The sequence below is a fragment of the Mustela nivalis genome (assembly GCF_964662115.1).
Source record: "Mustela nivalis genome assembly, chromosome: 13".
Taxonomy (NCBI): Eukaryota; Metazoa; Chordata; class Mammalia; order Carnivora; family Mustelidae; genus Mustela; species Mustela nivalis.
The window spans coordinates 14,979,539-14,997,006 of NC_139032.1; positions in this window are offsets into that span (position 1 = coordinate 14,979,539).

Genomic DNA, 17,468 nt, shown 5'->3' on the forward strand with positions numbered 1-17,468 from the left:
TTGCTTACTAATGAACATGGATAGTTGGAGTGTGTGGTTCCAATACACTGGAAGTGGGGGGTGGAAGGGGGCAGGGTAGACTATGGTTATAGCCTAGGGTAGATGCTTAACAGCCTGAGTGACAAACCAAAGAAAGTTTACTTCATTTTGTAGACCAGAAGGATCCAGGAAAAGTCTTTAAACAGGGAAAGAACATGATCAGATTGTTTACCAGAAAGATTACTGGCAAAGGATGGATGAAAGAGAATATATCCAGAGACTGAGAACTACAGAGAAGTTTGTGAACTAGTCCAGATGGTCTGTAGTAAGACAAGAGCTGCTGGAATAGGAAACAAATGCAAGGGATACTGAAGATGAAGACTTGATAATAACTGCATGATTAGAATTGGAGGCTGGGAGAGGAGTTGCCGAGAATGGCTCGAGCTTCCTAACTTAGGTAACAGGGAAAACAGAAATGTCCATAGAGGAAGACAGTTCACATATGGATGAGAGTGGATGATGAGTAGAGGGTCCCATTGTAAATAACAGTGTGTACACACTGCTTCTCAGTCAGTTCTAATATAAATATTCTACTTTTCAAAATCCAAGGAAAATTTATCTTTAAAATATACAATTTCTTGGGCACCTGGGTGGTTCTTTGGTTCAGGTCATGATATCAGATTCCCAGGATCAAGTCCCACATAGGCTCCCTGCTCAGCAGGGAGTCGGCTTCTCCTTCTCCTACTCCCCCTGTTCATGCTCTCGCTCTCTCTCTCAAATAAATACATAAAATAAAAAAAAAATTTTTTTAATACACTATTTCTAAAATCAAACATTGGTTGCAACTAGAAGAGAGAAAGGAATAGCTCTCCTGATTGGCAAAATTCATTTTCTAAGAAAAGAGAAACAAAATCATTAAAAATTGTGATAGAGTAAAAAACCAAAAAACAAACAAACAAAAAACCAAATTAAAGATAATAACTCACAAAAAATAAACCAAATTTGCTTCAGTTAGAAAAATGGATTTGTACACTCAAGTCTCAATAATAAATAACGTTCTTATAGCATGCCTCAGATATTTCTATAGTGCTTACTCTAAAATGCTGATAATTTCCTATATTTTATTTTTAAATAAAAGGTAAAAATTAGCTTTTATTCTTAATATACAGCATGTATAATATGTTGAACACCAGTGATCTGTTAGATACTAATAGCATTGAACTGTTTAAAAAAAAGACTACTTGTGTTTTTCAAGAAAGTTTTATATCATACAAGTAGGCTTTCCTTCTAAAGTCAAGAAAAGGATCTCATTTCCTATAATTTAAAACTGAAGTAGAACACTGCTCCCATTTTTAAATGAGTCATTTGAAAACAAGTAAGTCTACAATTATTATTGTAGTTCTATGTCAATTAGCATTCTGGTCCTACTAAAAAAGAGACCCTTCTTCAATCATGAGACCTAAGAGCAGTTTGGAGACAATTACTGAGGGCCAATGGTTTGGAAAATGGCTACTGGATTTTGCAATCAGCCATTTGGAAACAAAGGTGGGAGAGTGCACTAAAGCCACGTGCTTTAGTTAAAGAACGGTACTTTGCATGGGTACTTTGAATGGGTACTTTGCATGGCAACTGACCACATAGTGAATAACAAATAACTTAACTCCCTTCCTTTCCAAAAATGTAGTCCTTTCCATTTCTGGCCTAAGAACCTTATAAAGCTATCAAAAGCATTGCTATTATTGTCAGACTCCTGGCCAGGAATCAGTTTGGAATCAGCAAATGCCCTCCCAGGAAAATGAGTGACCCTAAAGGCTAATGTCTTTCTGATTTTTGTCTTTTAGATATTTCCTTACTCCTCTGTTAGCTCTCAAATGCCTTCAAACCAATTTTTTAGCAACCTATTTTGTCCAGCTTTTCTAAGGGGATTTGTCTGAAGTACCAGAAGGAGAACTTCAGGCTTTGTTTCAGAGACAAGATACTTGCTTGCCTTTACTTTTGGCTTTCCTTCCCCCATAACTACTCTTTCTGAAAAATCCTAAATTTTCAGTAAATTTTCAGAAAATGTACTAAGCCAAATATCCTTTCTAGAAGCATTTTTCCATTTTCAGCATGCTTTTTATCTGTCTGATATCTTTAGTTTTGTATCTCATGTTTTGCCATCATCAAAGATAGGAGTAAGGATTTCCACTTTGTTATAAACTTGGTTTACATGGTGTTTATGCCAAGAGGTACTGAAAACCCCCCAATTTTAAGAATACTTCAGCTTATTCAAAAACCCACAGCTGGAGGAACATGTTTAGAGGGATGTTCTGAGTTAGGCATCAGGAACTCACTGTCAGGGTGCCTGGGTGGCTCAGTTGGTTGAGCATCTGCCTTTGGCTCAGGACATGATCCAAGGGTCCGAGACTGACCCCAAGTTGAGCTGGGCTCCCTGCTTTGTGCAGACCTGCTTCTCCTTCTCCTCCCTACTTGTGCTCTCTGTTGCTATCTCTGTCTCAGTCTCTCTCAAATAAATAAAATTAAAAAAAAAAAAAAAAAAAAAAAAAGGAACTCACTGTCTGCAAGTTCTATGTTCCTGACTGGTTAGCCTGCAGGGCATAACTGGCTTCTTAGATCCCAAAGGTCCTAACTGGATTTTCCCAGCTGGACACACAAGGAAGAGACTGAAATCCATTAGCTGAACCACATAATCTGATCACTTCTTCATTTACATATGCTTCTGACTAGTTATGCCATGAATACATTTTTGAGGAATGATTAATCATATTTTAATATTTTACAGAAAATTCCAAACTACACTTCTACACCACAGAATTTTAACATTGCAAAACGGCACAGTTGCTTTGGCTAATTTGAGGCTTTTCCTAATAAAAACCTCTACTGGAAATCTTCCAAGATGTATTTACTACCAGTGATTATTCAGTAAAGCACTCTACCGGTATCCAGAGTGAATCTGCACTGGTCCCACTACCACTGAAATCTTGGATAAAATCCATCTATATTCTATAAATGTCTACTGAGAACTTACGAGAATGATATGCTCAAAAAGACTAATATGAGAGTGAAGGTTGATAAGTCTAGGACCAAAAAGCCAAGCATCCCATATGGAATAGGACCTAGCAAGCCAGAGTGTGGGGAGGCAAAGTGGCTACAGCACAGAAAGTAGAAGTATAGATTTGGCAGGGCTGGAGAATATATTACTAATAAGACACATTTCCCAGCAAATTTTGTAGTCTGGGTAGACTATAAATAATGTGTGATCACAGAAATTCTCAGAGAGTGAACCTTTTGCTTCTAAGTAGAAGTGTGTGTTTGGGGAAAGGGGAGGGGTGCTAAATTTCAAGTCAAATGATTCTGTTCTGCCACCAAGGATTAGTATGACCTTGGAAGGATACCCAGACTCTCTGAGTTTCAACTTCCTCAGCTAAAGATTGAGGATTTAAAGGATCTCCAGGATATTTCGCAGCACGAATATTTTATGATGTCATTTTCTCGGGTCCTTCTGCGATGAGAAAGAGCACTCAAGGTAAAAGCGGACTTCCAGAAGAGGTTGAAAGCAGAACAACCCCACACAAAAAGACAGCAATCTATGTGATGGGACTTGAGAGGAACAACAAGACTCTGCCTATGACTCAGCCTGCTGTGGTTTCATGCCTCCCTCTCACCTTCAGTAAATCGTACAGCACTTCACCCCTTCTCTTGGTGTTGGTAGTGGAAGCAGTGTTTTAAAGCTCAGTTATCAAAGACGCTAGTTTAGTCCTTCCTTCGGATCATGGAAACTTGACTTGGTATCAACTTTTATTTTTTGTTACTCCTTGCTTTTGGGTTATTATATATACATCCCTATGGGATCTTCCCCACACCTGTATTTGATTTGCATGTATGACTTTACTTTTGAACGGACATCTGGGTGCATTATTAATACATCATTTTTTACTCTTACCTAGAGGATTTAATTCCTCGTTATAACCCACTCTTCTATACAATACAGTAATTAAGTAAACAAGATGCAAACATAAGTTGACAGGAAAAAGTAGACTTTTTTCAGAAATAAATCATTTGTGGCCATTTCAATAAGCTTAGGTGAGTAAATTAGATTGATTTTTACTTCATTGAAAAATTTCTATTTTAAATTGTAAAATAATATCTTTGCTTAGAAAAAAATGCACACATGTACCATAGATCATCTCATTTGGTTGATGCTTTTCAGCACCCCCCAACCCCCGCCATTAGTACAGGTCTATGCATACAAGGGAGACAAAGCAAGGCACTAGAATATTCACTGATGAGCTAAGGATCAAATGCATGGAGGGCAGAGGCCCTAGGGCAAGAACAACAGATCTCAAGACAGTACTCCTGTTGGCCCCATTTTCTAAAGTAGCAAGTAACAGAGTAAGGAGCCGGGCTAAATAATGTTTACCTTTAACAATTTAAAAATGACTTCATGTGAAGTCTTACAAAGGCATACAATTTACTTCTTTGTAAATTATCAGCTAATTGTTTAAAAAAAAGTAAAATGTCAATGAGAACCTAATCTAGAATGCATGATTGCCATTGCCAAGAGGGAACAAGTTTAGGAACATGGCAGCTGAGATGCCAAAACGAGGGGTGAAAATGCACAAAGCATGAGGACTAGCTTCATATTCACCTTTCTGTGCCTCAGTTTACACTTTTACAAAATGGGGTTGATAACTAGCACCTAAATTTAGAAGAAATCATGAGTCTTACATTAACTAGTGCACATAAAGCTCTTAAAACAGTGCCAATCACACAGTGTCCATTTTATTTTTTTTTAAAGATTTTATTTATTTATTTGTCAGAAAGAGAGAGCGAGAAAGCACACAAGCAGGCAGAGAGGCGGGCAGAGGCAGAGAGAGAGGCAGGCTCCCTGCTGAGCAAGGAGCCCAATGTGGGACTCCATCCCAGGACCCTGGGATCATGACCCGAGCCGAAGGCAGCGGCTTAACCCACTGAGCCACCCAGGCGTCCCCACAGTGTCCATTTTAAACATTAGCTGACCACACCACTGCCAATGGTGCTGCCACTGGTGGTGTTACTATAGACACTGTGATCCTCTTGGTAAAGAACCAAAGAACACATGCTATAATTGAGAGATTCAGTATTCGATACTTTGGCTGTAGGCTTTATAGAAAAGAGGTGACACACTGAAACACACTGAAATTCTCTCAAAAAGGGAGAGTATTAAAAAAGAAACCAGCAAGGTATGGTATACTAGACCAGGGTTAGCAACATCAGCGAGACTTTACCACTTACTTGCCAAAGACGGGCAACAGTGAGACACCATTACTGGAACCCAGAATGACTAGCTATATAGGAGGAGGAGGGATGGCAAGGCAGGGGTTTATGGTCCGTGAGAGAGATGGGGCCAGGCCATACCAACCTCACAAGGAGGAAATCACAGTCATGTATTTTCCTCCATCTTCCAGATTCATATAGGTGCTTCCACTGACATCCAACTGGGGGTCAAAGGGCAAGGGGGCTCTTTAATACTGTCTATAAACATGATCTTCCTGGGCAAAAAGAAAAGTAAAGAAGGGTGGATGGACAAAGGAGAACTACCAGCACAACTGACCACACAAAAGGGAACCAAAGATGGATACAGCGGCCATTTGAAGGGCTTATTCCATCTCAGAATAGGGAGTAAGTCTAGGCAGAGAAGAATACCACTAATATACAGAAAGTTGTTGGGAAAAAACAGATTCTGAGCACTACCTTCCCCCCAAAATAAAATATATATTTTTTTTTCCTAAAAAATAGCATAAATTAGAATTGTGTCCTTCAAAAAGCTTAATTAGTCCATGTTTAGAGTACATACTCAGGGCAAAGCTCTGCATTTACATTCCAAGCTTCACTTTTCTAGCATAGTGCTTTATTCCTGTTTAAATTTTAATACTTCTGGATGAACAGTCTACCTCACCAGGTTTTAATATTTTAAAACCTCACCATGAAAGAAGAGTCTGAAGTAATGATGATGATTAAGAGAGAGGAGGGATGAAAAGGTATCTGGTCCCCAGGGAGGGGCACAAAAAGGTGACTGTAAAAAGTTACCTCACCTACTTCCCCGTTTTCTTATGACCAGTTTATTTCCACCCTCATAAAAAAAGAAAGAAAGAAGACCCCTTTGGTTTACATTTACTACAACTTGGGCCAGGATGAGGTAAAACAGGTATCAGCTGGTCAGCGACATGCTCCAAATCTAGCCAGGTAGACAAACAGAGCTAGAACAGAGCACGAGGGAGAGCTCTAAAGAGAAAACAGACTTCATTCCCATCTGTACTGGTGGCTTCCTTCTTATCTCTCAAATATACTCTAGTATGTTAAGTATATAGAATTTGTCTATCATATTATTTTCTAAGACAAAGATGTTTCTATGTATCTGTAATTTTTTTGATTTATAAGTTATTTCTGCATTTACTTTTATTAATACTCTTGATTTTGTTTTATTCACCAATTTTTTTTTAATTTCATTTTTCATTTATGTACATTACATAATTGATAATGACAACACTCCAGGCTCTAAAGCTCCCTATAAACCTCACTGTGCATCTCAAGAGTATTTACATATGGGGCATTCGTTATTGCTATTGTTCAAGTCTGCTGAGCCCTGAATTTTTATTTCCAATTTCACCCAGAGTTGTGTTAAGGGAATACAGGTATATTAACTTCTAGGTGGTTGGATTTCTTCTGGGCTGTTGCTTTGTTGTTGTTGTTTTTAATGTGTGTGTGTGTGTGTGTGTGTGTGTGTGTGTGTGCGTGTGTGTGTTTAAACAATTACTAGATTACTAGTTATATTCCATTATGGTCATAGAATAAGGTCCATATAATTTCTGCTTTCTAGTTTACAAATATCTGACCTCAGGATTTCTTTATAGTCTGAAAAATCATAGAAGACTTTAAAGATATTTTATTTATATGGGTTGTATCCATCAATACTTACTGAATTAGAAAGTAAAAAAGAAAAATGACAGTAATGGCCTTATTATTGCTGGATGTTAATATAACACGTTTGGGGGGGGACTACATTATACAAGATTAAAAAAAAGTATAGCATCATTTTACATTTTTGCAAATCTTTTCAATGCCAACTTTAATAGAAAAACAGGTGGACTCTCCTATCTGCTTCTGCTTTTAATCTATTTTGAGCAGTTTTGGTTGAAATATATGAAGAAAATGTAGCTTCAGGCAGCTACTTTGTGGGAAAGGGTGGTGAATCTTAATAGACTTTTGAGGTGATTGTGGATATTTTTATTTTCTAATACATCAAAACTTGACAAGTTATCTTAAAGACAAATTTCTTAAAAGTTAGTTACAATGTGTGCAATGTGGAATCTGAAAACTACATCAACTAATCAGTCACATAAATATGTTAAAATCCATGGGTCTATCTTGCACTTTGAATGCATGAGTTGTAACATCACTTAAAAAATACTGGCTCAGTGAGTTATTTATTTTTTAGTTACAAAATTTTAAAAAATCACATTCATTAATACCATCACCAATTTCATCATGAAAGTCTGAGAACTTGTCAAGTGTAGAGTGGAGAGTACAAGTTCTCTGAAATTCTGATGTTTACTTACAAACCTGAAATCTACTTTGGCAAAAATAATCTAAGGTTTGTTTTATTCATTTTCGATCAAATGTCTGCCAATACTTAAATCTGAAGATTTAACGTTTGCTTTTAGTTTTTCCTTCAACCATAAAGTATAATCTGCTAAATAAATAAATAAATAAATAAGGCTAGTTTAGCTTGCAACTCAAACAATTACACAGCCCTTTTCTTGAGACCACCATCCTTCTTTGATATACAACATAAATTCCTCCTAAAATATTTCCAATTTAATCACACAGAATATTACAAAGACATGTTCTGAAGGGTTGAGAGTAAATAAAATTAATCCTCACTGTTTCATCAAATACACTCTTAAATAAAACTAATATTGTTTTCCTTTGAGTGCATGGTGGTAAAGAATTCGACTAGTTGTACAGTTTGGTGCCACGGCCTTGGTTTATTTCATGCACCAGCAGTTTTACCCATCATTGCTGCACCAACAGTGTAAATGTCCCCACAGTAAAAATGATAAATGATGAATAATGCCTCACTGCTATTATGAAAACAATCTGAATGTCTTGGGTGCTCTGAAAGTTCCTAGGAATGCCCAGAGATCCAGAGACCACACTTTAAAAACTACTACTAAAGTAATGAAGTGTATTTTCAATTTGCAGGGTAAAAAAATCACATATCTGTCAACAAATTCAACCTTACTCTCCTAAAAATCCTGATCTTTGGTTTGTAATATCTGATGTGTCATGGATGTAGTTGTGTTTATAGTTTCTGTTACTGTTGTCCCTGACCAAATTTCCTTTTATTTACATCACCCTCATTGGCATCCTGCCCTCTGCTTTTACCATTGAAAGATTCCTCTAACTCTCCATTACTGCATGAATCAGTGTTCTCTCTCTGAAAAACTATATTATAGATCGTCCCCTTAACAACAGAATCTGACCCATCTCAACACGCTTAATTAGTACTTATTAAAATACTGCTTTGTATGATATTCTTTCTCTCTCTTCTCTTTACCTCACTTGTCCCATGAATAATTTATATAACTATACATTATTATATATATATGTATGTATGTATGTATATGTTCAGTCATTTACTTGTAACTTTTCTGTCACACTTAAGGACCTACTTTTTAAATTATAAATATTAATAATTATGCATCATTTAATAACACATGCATAATATTGCATATATTTAATAGGTTCTCCTTGTATAAAAAAGAGTAAATTAAATACAGTTTTCCTTTTTTTCTAACATATTGCCTAGTTTGTATAGGTATAATCTGAGATATTTAGGAACATTATTTTGTTGTTACCATATTTAATATGCTATTTCAATATTTTATTCAAAGGATTATTTAGGGCACACTATTATCTAAATAAAGTTCTATGAAATGGGTTCAATTCTTACTACGTATGTTTCTATGCCATGGTTTTCTTACTTGCAAGTTCTTTATACTGTTTTATTAATCATTTGCCTTAATAAGTCCATGTGAGTTTTCTTAATAGAAGGGAATACAGGCTCGTTTTTGTACAGCTGTATGCCTAATTTTCAACGTTCTAAATATATTTATTTATTTATTTATGTGAGAGAGAGAGAGAACACTAGCCTGGGGGAGGAGCAGAAGGAGAAGCAGGGAGCCCCATGCAGGACTTGATCTCAGGACGCTGCAATCATGACCTAAGCCAAAGGCAGATACTTAAATGACTGAGCCACCCAGATACTCCTTATTTTTTGATGTTCTTATATATTAATGCCAACCTTAATAAGAAAAGAATATCATTGCCTTCTTTTCAAAATTGTTCAGATATTAATCTACTTTTCCTGACATTTAAGATGAAGACAAATTTGAGATCGTAACTGCTACCCATTCTTTAGTAGATAATTGATTTTCTCCACGAATTTATGTGGGAATATTTTCAATCATTTCAAAATACAGCTAGGGTATGTTATTTGTCTCCTTACATTAATTTTGACTGTACATAGTAATCTTGAAGAGTCCTTAGGACTTAAAATTCTTTCTCGGTCTTTACTTGCATCATTTCTCTGATCACTGTTTAGGTCCTATTTACTCCACCACCTCTTTAGAAATTCTGATGTTCCATGTGCTGATTTCTATTATTCACCCTCTAACTCTAGTAATTTTTTCACTCATTTTTCTTATTTCTGTATCTCTCAACTCTGTCCTTCTAGAAAGCATATAAAGCTTTTCCTCCTACAATACTCACTGGAACTTCTCCAGTGCACATGCTTGTCTTTGCTACTTAAATGATGTGTCAAATTTCTGCAAGTTACTACCTTTGTCCTTTTAGTTTCATTTTATACAGCTCATCCCTCTTTTACCTGTGATCTGTCATCCTACTATTGCTTCATTGTATGCATTTTTGTAGCAGTTTATTTTTTTTCTTAACTTCAATAAAAACATAGCAGTTTTTACAAGATGTGTTCATTTTTCCTAAAAGTTGCTTAATGGCATATTCATGCCTGAACCAACAATCTAGAATCATTGGAATAGGTTGGTATGTGCATATAAAAAATAGATGCCAAAAAATCTGTAAATGCCCTCAAATGATTACTTATTAAATATGTAGATAAAACAAAGCATAGAAAATTTGAAATGTGTAGGACTAAAGCTAATAAAAAACATATGACAGAAACCAATATACAGAAAAGTAATTAATATACAAAAGAAAACTAAAGATTTAGACATACTATGGTTCTGGATGGGAAAATAGAAGAGTTAAATATGTCAGTTCTCTAATTGTTAATCTATAAATTGAATTATAATAAGAATCCTAATGGGGGGGCACCTGGGTGGCTTAGTGGGTTAAAGCCTTTGCCTTCGGCTTGGGTCATGATCTCAGAGTCCTGGTATTGAGCCATGCATCGGGCTCTCTACTCAACAGCGAGCCTGCTTCCCTTCCTCTCTCTTTGCCTGCCTCTCTGCCTACTTGTGATCTCTGTCAAATAAATCAATAAAATCTTAAAAAAAAAAAAAAGATTCCCAATAGGATTTTACATATGAAAATAGTGATGAATGTTATAATGCACTAGTATTAACTAAAGAGAAATTAAATCTTAGCAGATGTTCAAATTAATTTTAATGCTATACAAATTAGGTCATGGTGGTACTGATAGATCAACAGGTTAAAAACCAAAATCTAAAAGAAGACCTATAAAAACGGCATTTCAAATCAGTCAGAAAAGACTAAATTTCATTACCAATCAGAGTACCAGGATGAATCTTAGGAAATAGAAATTTAGAACCAACTTTACACTTCAAATTAAAGTACAATCTTGACTAAATTAAATTGTTAATGTAAGTTATGGACTAAAATAAGTATATTAGGACAAATTAAATTTGAATATATTTATATTCTTCAGTAAGAGCAAGCTATGCCAAAGTACAACTAAGAGGGCCTTAATATTCCCTTTCCTGGTCTAAACTATAGGCAGGCTTCTTCCTGATGATAGGTCCCTGACCTCCTTTTCTTGGAGCATTTATTTTAGAAAACTTGCAATTGTAATTTTTTTCTCTTTCCCTCTGAGATGAAAACATTTTACAACCCAAGAATGTCTTTCTTACTGACCTGGGAGCCACTCCTTTGAAATACAATCAAGAATGATAGGGCCCCTATCTCCCAGTCTCTAGACGAGAGCAGGAGCCTAACCTTGATGAGTGACAATTCCCAAACACAGATGGTAGAATTACAATGATTGCCTGTTCTCTGATGTCCAATATTTTCCTATTAACTTGTCCCAGCATTTAAAAGTCTTCCTGACTTATGTTTCAGCAGAGTTGAGGTAATTCGTTTACCCCTGTTGCAATAGTTTCTCTTGCCTGATGCAATAGCCTTAAATAAAATATTTCTTGCTTATTTACCTGATTCAGTGAAATTTTTCTTTTATACAATACACACAAAAATGAGGTATGAAGATATTTTTAAAGATTGATATAATGAGTATTGGGGTGCCTGGTGTTGGTTAAGAGTCTGACTTCGGCTCAGGTCATGATCCCAGGTCCTCAGGTCGAGCCACACGTCAGGCTCCCTGCTCAGCTGAGAACCTGCTTCTTCCTCTCTCTCTGCCACTCCCCCTGCTTGTGCTCTCTCTCTCTCTCGTTCTCTCTCTCAAATAAATAAAATCTTAAAATATAAAGATTAATATACATGAGTACATAAAAATAAAATTTGAATTTTCCTAACAAAAATAATGATGGAATTGCTATTTTTCACTGAAAGAGAAACATCATGAACTATCACTACAGAATAGTAAGAAAAATATGGTTATAAAATAAAAGAACATGCAGCACATAAATCTATTTTTGTTTGATTTTTTAAAATTTTTTAACAAAAATAGTTATATACATAGTTACACATCTGCACAAGCACACAAAGATATACATCAATATGTTGACAGTATTTTTCCCCTTTGAGCAGTGGGATGAGAACCAATGTTTATTTTCTCCCTTGTATTTTCTTAATTTATTTCTACAACATGTATTAATTTCACTAAAAAAAGAATAGCTATGTCCATTACACAAAAATGTAAGGAGGGTCTGTCTTGAATGCTATGTTTTTATTGCCTTTTATATGGCAGAACTTTTCACTGAGTCGATGGTAACTCTTGGTTTTTGCTGATGTTTGTTTTTTTTATTCTCAAACAACGAGCCATCCTGGTATTTTGAATGTTCTCAAGGCAACTTTTTTTTATGGTGTAGATGTGTCATGTTTCGGTACTGAATTCCTATTCTTAGCCCATTTCTATAACCTCCCTTCCCCTCCCCTGACAAATATTTTAGACTTCCTCTGACACGAACTGAATGATACAACTTTTGATTACCAGTGGAGTCATACAGAAATTGCAGCATCTGTAAATTTGAGGGAAACCCCAAAAAGGAAATAATGACTCTGTGGTTTTGCCTTTGGCCTGGGGAAGCTTTAGACGTAAGCACAGCTTCCTAAATATGGTTTTGTATTTTGACCTATGCCAGGTTTTAGGTATTCACTCTTTTCCTATGCTGTGATCTGAACAGCTTCCAATAAAGAGCCTGACAAAAACCATGGCTTCTCTCTGAGTTTCTATTTACTATGCCTATGTTTGCCCCTGGACAAACACTCTCAAGCATTTAGGTGCAGAAAATAGAGAATTTGTTAAAAATGTACATTCTTAAGCTTCTGACCAAAACTTCTGTATCAGAACAACTGGATGGACCTAGAGTATATTCATAATCAAGAGCTTTCGTTGTAGGTTATTCCAGACAAAGTGCTGATAAACAGCACCGTGAGAAATGACAAAGTACCCTATCCCCAAACCTATTTTTACCTATATTCCTTTGTCCCACTGAATTAACATACTTACAAATGTCTTCCAAATCCTCCTCACAAATGGGGGTGCCTGGGTGACTCAGTTGTTAAGCATCTGCCTTTGGCTCAGGTCATGACTCCAGGATCCTGGGATCGAGCCCCGCATAGGGTTCCCGGCTCCGCGGGATGCCTGTTTCTCCCTCTCCTATTCACTCTGCTGTGCCCCTCCCCCCGTCAAATAAAAAAATAAAAACAATATACCACTATCTCATGAGAAATTGTGAGTGGGCCTATAGTGTCACCTTTGAGTCCCACTCTGTCCTCTAGCATTTAGAAATGCTTGGAAGGAAGACCTCCTTGCAGAAATTCTAACAATAAAACAGATTTCTGTTTCCACTTCTGTTAGTCAGTGTTAGTCAAGGCATGCATCAATGAGTCATTATTGAGCTGAACATGAATTTAAATCTTATTCTAAAATTCGCCCTAATAAAAACGTGAAATTTAAAAAGTTGATATTGGTTGGTCCTGAGTTAAGTAGACAATGTTGTTTATAATAATATCAAACTCTATGAATGAAAATGCCTGGCCTTCTCATATTTATGTAACCTAAAAATCTAAAATAACCTCTGTTCCATTTCTTACTCATACAAATATCCTCACAGCCTCTTACCTTAGCCAAATACCACTTTTCACACATTGCATGCCTACTGTCATCCTTGACACATTATACACCTTGTACATCAATTCTGTTTAAGCACTAAAAGATAAAATATAACTATCAAGATTTTCAAGCCATAGAACTCAATATCATCTTAACACCACATCGTGGGTGTTGGCAGATTCTGATGTTTCATTGTCTTGTCCGGGTAATGATATAAATGGGATTTCCAAAGCTCATCTGCTGTGTCACCACAATAAATAGGCTCACCACCTAGTTATTAGAGAGACAGCCACTCTGTAAAAATGGTGGGGATATTATTATATATGACAGCAGGAAAGAGAAAGAAATAGTGACAGTGACTGACAGAGAGACAAAAAGACAGACAGACAGACAGACAGATTCAAAACCTACTGACTCCAATAATAATCCAAAGGAAAAAAAAAAATACAAGCTACAGGAACACTATCTGTCTTCGATCTTTCCTGGATCTGGCAAAAGGCAGACTGAAAACAAAGGAAGAAGCGTGTGGTAAAGGCAGAATCCACTGTTATCTGAAGCTAAGAGTGGTAAGCTTCTAATCACATAGAGGTTCAATATACAACAGACGCTTTAAACTTAGGCACGGTGATGATGGAGAGGACTGGAGCTGAACATCTCCTTCAAACAGAATTGTTCAAAATAAAATAACTGAGAACATTTCTGACCCGTAATTATGAGAGGCTTTGTAAGGACTCAAAAACAGAACAAACCACTTTTCTGTTGCATAATTTTAGGGAGGTATTTTGATAGTTGATTTTTACATAACAAATTGCCCCAAAACATAAAAGCTTAAAAGGATCACTCCTTTTGCTTATTTGCTCACATTTGCAAGCTGGGGTAGGCCTGAGGGAGAGAAGTTCTCTTTGCCCCAGGTGGTTTTGTTCTGGGTTTTTTTTTGTTTTTTGTTTTTTAAATTAATTAATTAATTAATTAATTTCCAGCATAACAGTATTCATTGTTTTTGCACCACACCCAGTGCTACATGCAATACGTGCCCTCTCTAATACTCACCACCTGGTTCCTCCAACCTCCTACCCCTTGCCCTTTTGCTCTGTTGGCTATAAACTCTGCGGTCTGGCCAGGACTCTTTTACCTGGGCCACGTGTCCTGGGCATCAGCTCTCACTGTGCTCTGGGTTCTTCCCTTCTCCACCATGTGCTCTGTGTGGACCATCTCACATGAGTGTGACTTCTTACCTTGCAGCTAGCTACTCTCAGTGCACAAAAATATACACTGCCAGTTCTTCCTAAGGCTTAGCCATAAAATTGGCAAATTGTTCCTTCCACCACATTTTAGTGGTTGAGGCACATGGAAAATCCAGCTCCGCATCATATAGGCGTGAATGCCCAGAGGCATAGGTAATTTGGGGAGTGCCCAAGTACCATTCAGCTACAGAGGGAAAAACCTTCTTTTGTATCCAAGCACACGTGCCTATATATTCTTTAGAAAGTCCTTTCCTCTAGTACTCCAAGTCATGCAGATAAATTGATGATTGGATACCAGCATGCATTTTCTACAGAAAGAGAATGACAATAAAGGGTTGAGACTGCATCGTGCAACTCAACAGGAGAATTTAAAAAATTAGAGTAATAGAAATTTAAGCAAAATTCATCTTAAAATTCATTCACAGGCCTCTAAGAGAAGTTTAAAAAGAAGTAAGTTGATGAAGATAACTCTCTATCCTATTGTGACCTGATATAGAATAAAATTGAATCTCTATAGATAATCTTTTAAAAAAATAAAATGCATCTCCTTCCTGCTCTTTTTCTTTTTACATGTGTATCTTTGAGTAACATAATGATTAGATTTAGTTCCTGGGAATATATTCCCAGATAGCATTAAGAAAGAATATAGATATTTTTAAGCTAAGAAGGAAATAGCCTGAATACAAAGAATCTATCAGGATCTTTTGGGAAAGAATAAAGCAAGTTTCAGATATCTAAGAATAATTATTAAATTAAATAGGCAAATAAGACAGGGACAGGGCTTACAACCTGCTATACTTAAGATAAAAGAGTATGAAGGAAATTTGCGAAGAAATATAAAATTGTATTTAATGGAAGCAAAAGTATTAAACATAGTTAAAACCTTAGCTAAAATTTTTGGGAGTTGCCTACTTCATTAAATATTGTAAGTTAATAGAACTTGGATAATTCAAAAGTTTGAAAAGTCTTTCAATAATAATTGTAAGCATTCATTCAAACTCAAGACCACTAAATACATATGTATTTTTTAAATTGGCAAAACAACTTCTCTTCTATCACCTATATAATTTTTATAACTGCTCAGTAGTGTAGATATTCCCATTTTAGTTTCAGTGATCAAATGATCTTTTAAATGGCCAAAGTATTATTTCTCCAATTTAGTTTTTCATTCCTCTTCATTAGATTATTGCCTGGTAGAGTAGATTTAAACGATACACAGTTTGTCCTGAATCAGCAGCATGTGACGTGAAGTTACCGGGAAAGCTCGGAGCATAAAGGCATAGTTGACACGCCAGGCTAACAGGCTGCCGGCACATCAGCTACATCATACCCAAAGTCCAACAGGGCAACAACGGAATGAAGTGGCGTGAGAACTGTTTCTTCTTCCCGATGTAAAACGCACTCTTCGAGGGAAAACTTAGGATCTCATGTTTGCTCTAGTTCCACGACTGTATTTCCAGATGTCTTGCCTCCTCTCTTTATATGTTTGCCTATCACCTGCAGGCATTTAAGTCTTACAGCCTCTGAGCTACAGTGAGAATGGCAATTGCAAATTCATTTTACTGCAGTTAAGGTGTGCAAGAGCTGCTTAAAGTCTACAACTAGTTTCTGAGATAAAAAGTTGTGTTTTGTGTTTTTTTTTTAAGATTTTATTTATTTGAGAGAGAGAATGAGTGTGTGAGAGAAAGGAGAGAGCACAAGCTGGGGGAAGAGGCAGAGGGAGAGGGAGAAGCAGAGTCCCGGCTGAGCAGGGAGCCCAGTGCGGGGCTCGATCCCAGGACCCTGCGATCATGACCTGAGCTGAAGGCAAATGCTTAACACACTGAGCCACTTAGGCACGCTGAGATTAAAAAGCTTTCAACAGAGGGATAGACAGATGCGGATTCTAAACACAGAGCAGCCCCTAAAGACCACAGGCATGGATAAGATGGCCCCTGTTATAGACAGGCTTTGGGGAAGGAGGTTGAGAACAAACAAGAGAAAGGATCTAAAGGTTCTAGAATAAGAGAGACCTTCTCATGTTGGACAGGTACCTGCGCAGACAGAATAAAGGCATTAGTTAGTGTCAAAAGTCTTGCTACGATTGATCACATTCAAGAGAGTTAGTCTGAGCCAGGGATAAGATGGATACTAATCTCTCAAATTTCCCATGATATAATTCCATGTTAGGGATGTTGGACAGAAAATTACACACTTATCTCACAGTACTTTCCATATTTTTTTTCCATGAGAGCTGATAATAGCTGTACACAAGGATCAGTTTTAAACAGGCATCCCAGTGGGATATGAGAATTCATTATATAAAGAATTTACCTGAATTATTTTTTCTTCCCCTGTCAAGGATATCATATATTTGACTACACAAATGCTCCTTATACAAAGTCTCTATGATAATTTTCTTTCAGATCTCAAGACCAACAAAATATCTGCTACGAACACAAGGTGACATGCTTGGTTCTACAAAGTTCCCACGCCTCTTGTTCTTCTCTTTCCCAACTTAAAGCCAATTTATTTTTATGAAATTACAGCAAATTTTAAGAAATTTGGATTAATGAAATTTTTTAATCTTCCCTTACCCTTCATTGATTTGTCAACTAAAAAAATAAAATAAAATAAACCTTGTATTAATTTGCATGTCACAGAATTTTTGTGTTTTATTGTACATTAACATTCTTCTTGAAGTGTGAATAAAG